The sequence below is a fragment of the Elephantulus edwardii genome, unplaced genomic scaffold (assembly GCF_000299155.1).
Source record: "Elephantulus edwardii isolate Elephantulus edwardi_28Jun2011 unplaced genomic scaffold, EleEdw1.0 scaffold00294, whole genome shotgun sequence".
In the NCBI taxonomy this organism is placed as follows: domain Eukaryota; kingdom Metazoa; phylum Chordata; class Mammalia; order Macroscelidea; family Macroscelididae; genus Elephantulus; species Elephantulus edwardii.
Window position 1 is genome coordinate 326,077 of NW_006400044.1, and position 11,980 is coordinate 338,056.

The 11,980-nt window shown below is 38.6% G+C and overlaps 1 pseudogene; it reads left to right on the forward strand.

Annotated features, from left to right (window-relative positions):
* The first annotated feature begins 6,635 nt into the window (after positions 1-6,635).
* On the forward strand, positions 6,636-10,810 carry LOC102861168 (annotated as a pseudogene).
* Positions 10,811-11,980: the final 1,170 nt, after the last annotated feature.

The window sequence follows — 11,980 nt, forward strand, 5'->3', positions numbered from 1 at the left end:
AAGTGACTCAATGGCACATAACAACAACAACAAAATTATAATCACTATTTTATTAACATACACAAGGAGTTCTGCTGGTAAGGAGCTGTGCAGCCAACCCAAAGGCACACGAGTTTGAATCCACCAGCTGTGAGCTGAGAAAGATGGGCAATGTCTTCCCTTGTGAGCCTCTGAAAAGGTGATAGAAGGTCAGCTATGAGTGATTTCTAATCTGACAGCACATACCTTTGCAATCTATATGAGAAATAGATCCCTCTCAAGGTTAGACTTTATGAAAAGAAATGTGGCATCAGGATTGAAAGAAGACTCATCAGCCTCCATTATGCAGATGACACAACCTTGGTTGCCGAAACTGAGGAGGCTCTGAAACATTTGCTGCAGAAGATCAAGGACTGCAGCCTTCTACATGGATTCAAACTAAAACATCAAGAAAACAAAGGTTCTCACCATCTGGCCAATTGGCAGCATCATGATAGATGGAGAAGAGATTGAGATTGTTAACAGCTTCAATTTGCTTGCCTCCACAATCAACAACCCTCTTGGCACCAGCCATAAGGTAATCAAAAGATTAATTGCTTTGGCAAAATCTGCTGTAAGGGACCTCTCCAGAATACTGAGGAGCATCGATGTCAGTCTAGAGATTAAGGTGCACCTGATCAGACCATGATCTTCACAATTACTTCCTGTGCATCAGAAAGCAGGACAATAACTAAGGATGATAGAAAAAGAATCAATGCCTTAGAGTTGTTGTGCTGGAGAATAATATTGAACATTCCCTGGACCGCCAAGAGAAGAAATGAGTCTGTCTTGGAGAAGATGAAACTAAGTTACTCCTTGGAAGCAAGGATTTTGAAGCTCCATCTTACACACTTTGGGCAGGTTGCCAGGAGGGACCAGTCCTTGGAGAAAGACACCGTGCCTGGAAGAGTAGAGGGGCAGCGCAGAAGAGGAAGACCCTGTTTGAGATGGATTGATACAGTGACTGGGGCAATGGGGATAGGTGTGTTGGCGTCAGTGAGACTGACTCAGGACAGGGCAGGCTTCAGAGCTGTTGTACATAGGGTTGCTATGAGCTTCAGGGGACTTGATGCCACATAACAACAATAACAATAATAGTCAAGAATTGGCAGAAATATCATATTTTTAGCACTATCTGGAACAAATATTTCAGCAAAAGAACTACATTTAAATTTCGTATAAAAAGACATCAGATTAAAAGCCCATGTATCTGCATACCAACCTTCACTCAGTCACTCCTTGCCTTCAAATTGGTACCTACTCATAGGTGAACCTCTTGTGAGTTTTCAGAAGTTAAATTATACAAGAGGGGATTGTCCATCTTTCTTCTTCAGAGAATTTCAAACTGCCTGTCTTTGGGCTGATAGCACAGCCCCTTACCCACAATTCCATCAGGGTCCCTCTAGAGAGTAGAATAAAAATCTTCCCATTTTAAGCTCTCTTCTTATACATGATGTTTGCTATTTTCCTTGCTTGCTTTGATGATTAAGCAAGCTCAGAATTAGTGAGGACATTTGGGAAGAAAAGTTGAGTGTATGTCAGAGGAATAAGAATCAAACAGGACCTTCACCCTAGTCATGGCTTTTACCTTTGGGAATTAAAGATTTAGGGAAATACTCTTCTTTTTTTCCTCTTACTGCAGCTAAGCCAATGAGTTTTACTTTGTTATTTGCACTATATAAATGTATCTCAACTTGGTGTCTTCTATCAGATATTACTCTAATCTCTCTAAAGAAAGAAAACATACTTCCTGTCTTTTCTGCTGAAGAGTAATGATATCTGTTTAAAGACTAATTCAGGTCATGGTACCTGATTCAGGTCATGGTCTTCTTAATCACCTGCCATGCATCAGAAAGCTGGACAATTAATAAGGTTGACAGAAGAATTGATGCCTTTGAGTTGTGGTGATGGAGATGAGTACTGAATATCCCACGGACTTCCAAAAGAACAAATAGATACGTCTTGGAGAAGGTGCAGCCAGAGTGTTCCTTGGAGGCAAGGATGGTGATACTTTATCTTTGGATAAGTGGCTAGGCGAGGCTATCTCTCGGAAAGGGGCATTATGCTTGGAAATACAGAGATTCAGCAGAGAGGAAGACTCCCGACAAGATGGGTTGACACAATGACTTCAGCAATGGGCTCAAGTATGTCAAAGATGATGAGGATGATGATGGCAAAGATAGGGCAAGGTTTAGGTAAACTGTTCATAGAATTACTGTGAGTCGAACTCAACAGTACCTAATAATAACAGCAATCCCAACTACATTCACTAAATGCAAGCCATTACTACTTTGTGAGTTTTAGGAATCAGATTTTCTTTTCATTGTATATCAATAGTAAATGATTTTTAAGCTCTTAGAGACTTGTAATTCTAACATTTGGCAAATGAGAAACATTTTTGTTCATTTGATACGTCTGTCATTTACATATTTTTGGACTTGATAACATAGTATTGATTTCAAAGACTTTTTAAAAATAAGTAAAAAATAAGGATTTGGAAGTTAGTGAGGTAATGCATGGAAAATATTTAAATCAATGCTCAATGCTAACCATTAGCTATTAATAATAATAATTTAGTTCAAGCAGCATGAAAAACACGGAATATAATATACTACTGTAAATAATAATTAAATGAATAAGAACCATGTAATAATTACTTAAAGTGATGAGTTTAATCAGCTTATGTTACTAAAAAGAAATAAAGGAAAGAAAACAGTAAAAATTAATAAAGAGATAAAACTGGGAAAAGGAAAAGCAACATACAAAAAGGTATTGTTTGATATTACAATTAATAACTATAATTATCAATGGAATTAAAGTTTAAAAAACAAACTTATAAATAATTGAATGAAAAACCAATGTGAATTGTAAATTCAAAGGGAAAAAAACATACTTTTCAAACAATATTTCCAGAATATTAGATAAGAAGAAAAGTGGAACTGAGCTCAAAACAAAGTTACAGATGAAGTAATTTCATATAAAAGGTTAAACAAATCTTATAACTCTAAAGTGAAGATTTCAGACCTTAAATTCATGCATTCGTGGAATCCCTTAAGTGGAGGGGGTAGCCAGGAAATAACTCTAGTTAATTTATCTAGAGACACTCAAATCCAGGAAATGATGTTTGTCTTGATTATCTAGTGCTGCCATCATAAAATATACCACAAGTGAGTGGTTTTAAGGAAAACATTTCTTTTCTCACAGTGCGTATTGCTGCTGTTCTGTGCTGTTGTGTTGAAAGCAACCCATAGCTGATCCTCCAGTATGTTTCCAGAGACAGTAAATTGCACTGAAGGAGAATGCCCCTCTATCTCCCATGGAGCAGCTGGTGATTCGAACATTCTGTCTTCGGGATTGCAGCACAACTTCTTACCACTGGGCCACCAGAGGTGCCTCAGTACAGATTAGAAGTCTGAATTCAAGGTGTCAGTACTAGAGAAAGTCCCTTCCTCTAATTCACTTTCTAATTGTTTTTGGTTTTGTGTGTCCTTGAATCGGAAACCCATAGCTGACCCTCCAGTGGGTTTTCAGAGGCAATAAATCACACTGAAGGAGATTTCCCATCTTTCTCCCTCAGAGTAGCTAGTGGGTTTCAATTTCTTACCTTCAGCTTCTAAATATGTTGTTATGTGCTGTGAAATTGACTACATAGCGACCTTATAACAAAAGCTCTGAAGCCTGTCTTATCTTGAGCCAACCTCAGTGTCTCTGACACACCTGCTCACATTACCACAGTTATTGTGTCAATCCATCTTCCTCTCCTGCGCTGACTCTCCACCTTTCCAAGCATGATGTTCTTCTCTAAGGACGGTTCTCTCCTGACAACATGCTCAGAGTACATAAGACAGAATTTCACAATCCTTTCCTCCAAAGAACAGCTTGGTTTCACTGTCTTCAAGTTGTCCACAGTATGTTCAATATTCTTCTCCAGCACCACAACTCAAAGGCATTAATTCTTGTTCTGTCATCTTTAGTCATTGTTGAGCTCTCAGATGCATAGCAAGTATTTGAAAAGACCATGACTTGGATCAGGAGCATCTTAGTCTCTAGACTGGCATCATTGCTCCTGAGCACTCTGGAGAGGTCCCTGACAGCAGACTTTCCCAATGCAATTCATCTTTTGATTTCCTGACTGCTGATACCAAAGTGTTGATTGTGAATCTGAGCAAGATGAAGTTGTTAACCACCTCAATATTCTCTTCATCTATCATGATGCTGTCAATTGGCTGCAGAAAACCCTCAACATTCCAGGAAATTTCCAGGCATCTGCCATGTGTGTCTGTCTGCACATAGCATTTGTTTCTGAGTTTTGTTTGCTTCATTTTATTTTATAAGACATTCAAAATTGTTAAGAGTTAGAGCCCACCCTATTGATTGCATACAACAACAACTATCCAGGTATGGTTTCCCTAATATGACAAAAGAAATATCCTTTTTTCAATAAGTCATATTTATAAATACAGGAGATTGGCTTTCACTATTTCTCCCCAGGGTTGATATTCACTTCATCATCCAAATAACAGCAATTCATAGCATATCCATTTTTCTGTACATTTTTCTGATTCTCTGCATCTAGTTATTGTGGAATATTGGAATAAGAGAGCCTATTTTGACCATTTCTTGCCCCACCTCAATCTCATTGGCTAATCAATCCCTGTGTTGTTGTTGCTAAGTGCCGTCGAGTTGTAGGCGACTCATAGCAACCCTATGAAAGAAAGTCCTGGACACCTCCTGTATAACTTTCATCCTTTCTCCAGGTTCATAGGGTTTCCTGAGGCAAGCTATTGTGGAAGTGGATGCCATTCCTGTTTCCAAAATCAATCCCTACTCAAATGAACTTAAGACATACCACTGAATATGAGGGGAATATTTATATACCATATAAATATGAGGGGAATATTCTCTGTCAAGAAAAAATAGACAAAAATATACTAAAGAACATTTTAAGCTCTACATCACCAAATATGTGCATAGCAAGTTCAAATTAGGGTCCTTCAGAACCACGGGACTTTCTTCTAAATTACCTAGATATAATAAACCTAGAAAGATATGAGAGTACAAATGTGTTGTTGTTATGTGCCATCGAGTCACTCACGACTCATAGCGACCCTATGTACAACAGCCCTAAACTCTGCTCTGTCCTGTGCCAATCACACCGTCTCCGACACATCCATCCTGATTACCCCAGTCACTGAATCAATCCACCTCATAGAGGGCTTTTCTCTCCTGCACTGTCCCTCCACCCTCCCAAGCATGATGTCCCTCTCCAAGGACCAGTCCCTCCTTACAACATGTACAAAGTATGTTAGATGAAGCCTCAGAATCCTTGCCTCCAAGGAGCAGCCCAGTTTAACCCTTTCCAGGATGAATCTGTTTGCTTTCCTAGCAGTCCATAGTATTCTCAATACTCTTCACCAGCACCACAGCTCAAAGGCGTCAATTCTCCTTCTATCCTCCCTAGACATTGTCCAACTCTCTGATGCATAACAAGTGATTGCAAAGACCATGGCCTGTATCGGACACACCTTAGTCTCCAAAGAGACACCATTGCTCTTCAGTACTTTGGAAAGGTCCCTAACAGCAGACTTTCACACTGGTGCCAAGAGTGTTGATTGTGGAGCCAAGCAAACTAAAGCTGTGAACAATCTCAATCTCTTCACTATCCATCCTGATGCTGCCAATTGGTCCAGTGGTGAGAATCTTTGTCTTCTTGATATTGAACCTCAATCCATATTGAAGGCTGCAGTCCTTGACCCTCTGCAGCAGGCACTTCAGGTCCTCCTCAGTATCAGCAAGCAGGGTTGTGTCATCGGCATATCGCAGATTGTTGATAGATCTTCCACCAATCCTGATACCACATTTCTCCTCATAGAGCCCAGCCTCCCGGATAAACATACAGGTTGAAAAGATATGAAGACAAGACACATCCCTAGCATACGCCCTTCCCAGTGTTGAACCATGCAGTGTTTCTTTTCTCTGTTCTGATGACTGCCTCTTGGTCCAAGTATAGGTTTCACATTAGCACAATCAAGTGTTCTGGGATTCCCATTTTTCTCAGAGTCAGCCACAGTTTGTTATGGTCCACACAGTCAAATACCTTTGCATAGTCAATGAAACCCAGATATACATTCTTCTGGTACAAATATAGAAAGTAAAAAACTCAAGGTAATAAACTAGTCCTTCTGAAAAAAGAAAATATTTTCTGTGTCTATAATTAAGGGAGTTTTCTTCTAAGACATTTTAAGAAATAAAAAACATAATAGTTGTAGAAAGGAAAGAAAGAGCCTTTCAAATGGCAAAAGTATTATTCTCATTACAGCCTCCATTTAAAACCATTTTATACATAACTATAATAATTTTATATCATAGATCAATTCTTCTACCACATAAAATATATGTTTTTTAAAGAAATATTTTATGTAGTATTTGGTTTTCAGTGGCAATTTAATAGCATAGGTGGATATTGGTCATCCTTCTCTGGTGGAGCAGTTGGAGGATTTGAACCATGTGCCTTTGGGTTCACCGTGTAGTTTGTCACCACTATGCCACCAGAGCTCCCTGTTATATGTGTATGTAGATTAAAATGTGTCCCTTACAACGAGCATTTAAAAAAGACCATGCAATATGTTCATGTCTATTTGATTAAATACTATGTGTATATCAAATATGCCATTAGAATTTTGAAGGTAAATGAAGGATTTTACTGTTACTTGAAAAATCATGCAATTTTATATTTCAGTGAAGTAAACATTTTTAAAGTTTTAGTAGAATTTGATAGCTATCTATAATTTTCTGCAAATATATCTTTAAATCTGAAATTTGGTGTAGGTTCAAGAACATCTGACAAAAGCTTATCTTTCCTTTCTAGAACATGCTTTCAACAGTAATGATTCATCAGTGTAGCTGGACTTGGGCATCACATTATTGCAGTTGCTTTTAGAATTGTAATTTCTTCTAAACATTAGTATGCTTACACTTTGTAAGTTTACACTTATGTTGTAGAAACCAGCTTTCTTGATTTTTAATGCCACAAACTTATAAAGACTTTAATTTTTCAGGTTGTATATTTTGGTTGCTCTTTTTTTCTTTTTTAAAGAATCTTTAATTTAAACCTCTTAATCCCCCTTTTCATCCTCTTTCCCTTCTCTTGTCTCCCTCTTCTCTCCTTCTCCTCTCTCTCATCGTCCACCTTCTTCTCCCATCCCTCCTTCCCCTCCTACCTCTTCTCCCCTCCCCCCTCCTTTCCCCCTTACCTCCTCTTCTCTTCCCCTTCCTCTTCTCCCCTTCTCCCCACTTCTCCTCTTCCCCTCTCCTCCTCCTCTTCCCATTCTCCCCATCTCCTCCTTCTCCTTTTTCTCCCCTCCCCCTCCTTGCCTCTTCCCCTCCCCCTCCCCTTCTTTCCCCCTCCTCCTTCTACCCTCCAGCTGCTTCTTCTCCCTCTCCCTCCTCCTACATCTCCTTCTCCACTCTCCCTTCTCCTCTCCCCTCTTCCCCTCCCCCTTCCCACCTTCTCCCCTCCTCTTCCTTCCCTCCTGCTCTTCCTTTTACCCTCCTCTACTCATCTCCCCTTCCCTCCTCCTTCTCCTCTCTCATTCCCCTTCTCCTCCTCTTCCTCTCACCCTCTCCTCCTCTTCCTCCATCCCTTCCTCCTCCTTACCCTCCCCCACTTTTCTTCTTCCTCTTTCTCCTCTCCCCCCTTCTCCTCCTCTTCTTCCTGTCTGCCCCTCTCCTCTTCTTCCCCCTCTCCCCATTCAAACCTCCACCTTAGGTTAGCAACACAGCTCTTTGCCCTCTTTGCCAGCAGGGCTCAGTGTCAGCAAGTGGGTTTTTATTTGCTTCTTTGTTTCATTGGAGTTTCATCCCCTAGAGATAGAAAGAGTCTGAATTTTCAAAGCATATCATGGCTTTGAGCAGGCATACCTTAGCTCTTAATTTGACTTCCTTGCTCTAACTCTGTCCCCCACTCTCTCCCTCAGTCTGTGATGGCCCAGTGGTGAAAAGTTGTGCTGCAATCTCACAGACAAGTGGTTCAAATCCACCAGCTGCTCTGTGGGAGAAGGATGGGCTATCTCCTCCCGAGTGATTAGCTGCCTCTGAAAACTCACTGGAAGGTGAGCCATGGGCCAATTCTGACTCTACAGTACACAACAACAACAACAACAACAACAACAACAACAACACCTCTATCTTTAGCTCTCTATCTCTCCATCTCGCTCTATTTCTATCTTTCTGTCTCTTGATGTCTGTGACGCTAACCAGGTCCAATAAAGAATCAGTTGTTGGTTGAAGGGAATGTGTGGTTTTTTAACTCACTTTTGCCACTTTCTATTTGAATAGCCTTGGAAAAGTTATCTGTTCTGATTTTTAGTTTGCTCACTTGTAAATAGTAATTTAAAAAGTATGTGTTTAAAATACTAATGAGGTATCATATTACAGTTCAAAAATAAGGGAAAGAAAACAGATGGGGAAAAGGAAGGGTAGGAGGAGGGAGAAAAAAAGAAGGAAGAAAGAAAAACATGGTTCTCACTTAATGGAATGTACAGTCCAAGTTTGTATGATTTTGTTGGACTCAGATCTTCAAGATCACATTCTTTGATAAACTCACCCTGCTGAAAGATACATAAAAATGAGAGAAGAAAATATAAAAAGAGAAAACTGAAAAAATATGTAGTTGGATTTAAAAGCAAGATTAACATCATCGAGAACAAAACGAACAGAAATAAACTGCACTGACCAGGACGCCAGTTTTGAAGCAGAAGATTATCAGCCTCCTTCAGATGAAGATGAATAAAAATCCTTCAGAAAGACTCAACCACAACCTGCATTATGCAGATAACATAACCTTGCTTGCTGAAAGTGAGGAGAACCTGAAGCACTTACTGCAGAGGATGAAGGACTACAGCCTTTGACATGGATTACATCTCAACATCTTGAAAACAAAAATCCTCACCACTGGGCCAATAGGCAACATCATGATAGATGGAGAGAGGATTGAATTGTCAATGATTTCATCTTGCTTGAGTCCACAATCAATATCCTTGACCAGTAGTCAGGATATCTGGAAGCAGATAGCATTGGGGAAGTGTGAACTTAGGGACTTTTCCTCAGTCCTGGAGAGCAATGATATCAGTCTAAAGAGTAAGGTGTGCCTGATTCAAGTGAAATGTACATTTAACAATATTCAGTAGAGAAATTGAATTGGTAATTATAATGCATCCATTGAAGACAGTCTTTCCAGATAGTTCTACAGATGCATTTTATTAACTCTTCAAGGAAAAAATCAATCCTTCTATTTTATATATTGTTTTGGACAACAAAATAATGCAAAAAATCAATGAAGATAAAAGAGAACAATTATACATTAATTTCACCTCAGAACATAAGTACATCTTAAATAACTTATTAACTATTATAATTTAGTAGTATACAGAAAGAAAATGAAAATAATGATGAAATAGGGCTTATTCCAGGAATTACAGCACATTTCAACATTAAAATATGCTTGTAAAATGTACTGCATTAAAGAGCTAAAAGAGAAAAACTATATAATCATTTTTATAGATGTTAAAATGAAACAAAAATCTTATTTATAAAATTCCTTATTTGATTATAATAAAAACTCTTAGAAATTACATAAGCAAATGAAACAACTAAAACCTGATAGAATATCCTCAAAAACCTTAGAGACTGCGAAAAACTGGATAAATTATGTATACTACATTGAAACAGATGAGGGAGAGAACAGTTTAAAAGCGATATATGATTGGGTATTATGGTTACGACAAGAATCCAGAATTGGGAGTGGGGTGGGGATTGTATACCAATGAAGGAATTTTTCTTTTACTTTTCAAGGAGAGGAGCAAACTGGGCGGGGGAGAGGGGTAGACAGGGAGAAAAGTGCAACAATGAATGGAAATCCAAAATCTCTGAAAACGTTCATGAAAAGAAAAGAAATAAATAAAAAAGCTGTACTGTTTACATGACACCATACTTGAATGGCATTCAGAATTGGTCCAAATTTCTAAACAACCAAATAAAACGTTGGGGGAGGGGGGGCAAAAAAAAACCCACAAAAAAACCCCCACCTTAATAACAGACTCAGCTCTCTCTTGAGCCTTAAGTAACCGTCATAGTGGCCCCGGGTTTAGTATTTGGAGAGGCTGTGGTGAATGGGCTGTCCTATTTTGATCAAGGTTCTGAAGTGCCTCGTGTTTGTAATACAGCCGAAGTGCTGTTAGAAACCTACAAAGAACTACCTGAGCTACCTGACAGGCCCAGATTATTCAGCTTTTGAAACCAACATTTTGAGAAATTAATTGGAATGACTGGCTGCTCAACCACAAATTGAGTTATTCAGTAGGAAACGGTATGAGCTTCCAGGCCCTTCCTCAGGTCAGAAAAATTATATTACTGCATGGCAAGAATGTGTAAATAATTCTATGGCCCAATTAGAACATCAAACAGTTTGAATTGAGAATCTAGAACTAATGTCAAAGCATGGATGTAATGCCTGGAAAGTATACAATGAAAATCTGTTTCATATAATTGAACATTCCCAAAAAGAACTCCAGAAGTTAAAGAAACATATTCAAGATTTAAATGGACAGTGAGAGAACATGCAACTAACAGCTGGGTCTAAACTGAGAAAAACGGAGTCAAATTGGGTATTCCTGGTTAGTAAGAGTTATGAAATTGAACTGAGTATTATATAACTGAAAATGAAATCTATCAAATAAAGCAGCATCATGGAGAGGCAAACAAAGAAAACATCCAACAAGACTTCGTAAAATAAAAAGAAACTGATTTCTCAGACGATCAGCCATCTGAACTATTTCTGTACCATGGGAGATTAACAACATCTTATGGAACCATTTTTGTTTACTTTTTAGAAATCATAGAACTTGAACTTTTGTATTATTTCTCTGTGTACATATCAGCAAAATAAAACCTTTCTGCTTGGTAGTATTTTTGTAACTTAAAAAGAAACAATCTCAGGGAGCTCTGGTGGCCTAGTGGCAAGAAGCTGCACTGCAATCCCAGAGGTGCATGGTTCAAATCCACCAGATGCTCTGCTGGAGAATGAGGGGCAATCTCCTCCAGTACCAGTCAGATCCAATTTGATGGTACATACACAAAAAAGAATAACTTTTTTAAAAAAATCTTAAGGCTTTCAAGGTAAGTGTTTTCTTAGAGTAATATTCTGATACTGATTGATTTTGAGTGACTTGGATCTTATTTTGCACCCAAGGGCTCTTTATGCAAAACTTTCAGCATTTACAAGAATTTGGGAGTTTGAGGATTACATTTTTGCCTAAGAAGAGGTTATGCTAAATAAATTCTTATTAATCAGAAACCCCCCACTCTTAACAGCAAGCACCATTTTTAATTAAAACTCAATAGATTTATTTTCTTTTACATAAGGAATAAAAAGGTTATCATTATTACCCTGCCATTCAACAAAGAAGAGCCTAGATATCTAAATATGGTAACTCACTACCAGAGAGTTAATTTTGAGCACTTGCGTTAAAATAGAGCACTGCTCCATGGGTTTCTGAGGCTGTAAGTCTTTATGGAAGTAGCTTGCATCATCTTTTTCTCATGGAGCTACTGGTGGATTTAAGCTGTCAATGTCTAGTTTAGCAACTCAATCCTACACCACCAGGGCTTCTTTAAATAAAAAAGATAATCCGACAGTGAAATGGATAAATAGATAGATGGATAGATAGATAGATAGATAGATAGATAGATAGATAGATAGATAGATAGATAGATGATAGATAGATAGAAGCACTAGTGGCCTAGTGTCAAGAAAGTGTGCTACAATCCCGAAGGAAGGCGATTCAAATCCACCAGCTACTGGGAGAAGGGTAGACAATTGTCTCCTGTATAATTAATTGCTTCTGTAAACCCACTGGAGGGTCACCTATGGGTTGTTTGCAACTCTATGGCAACACACACGCAC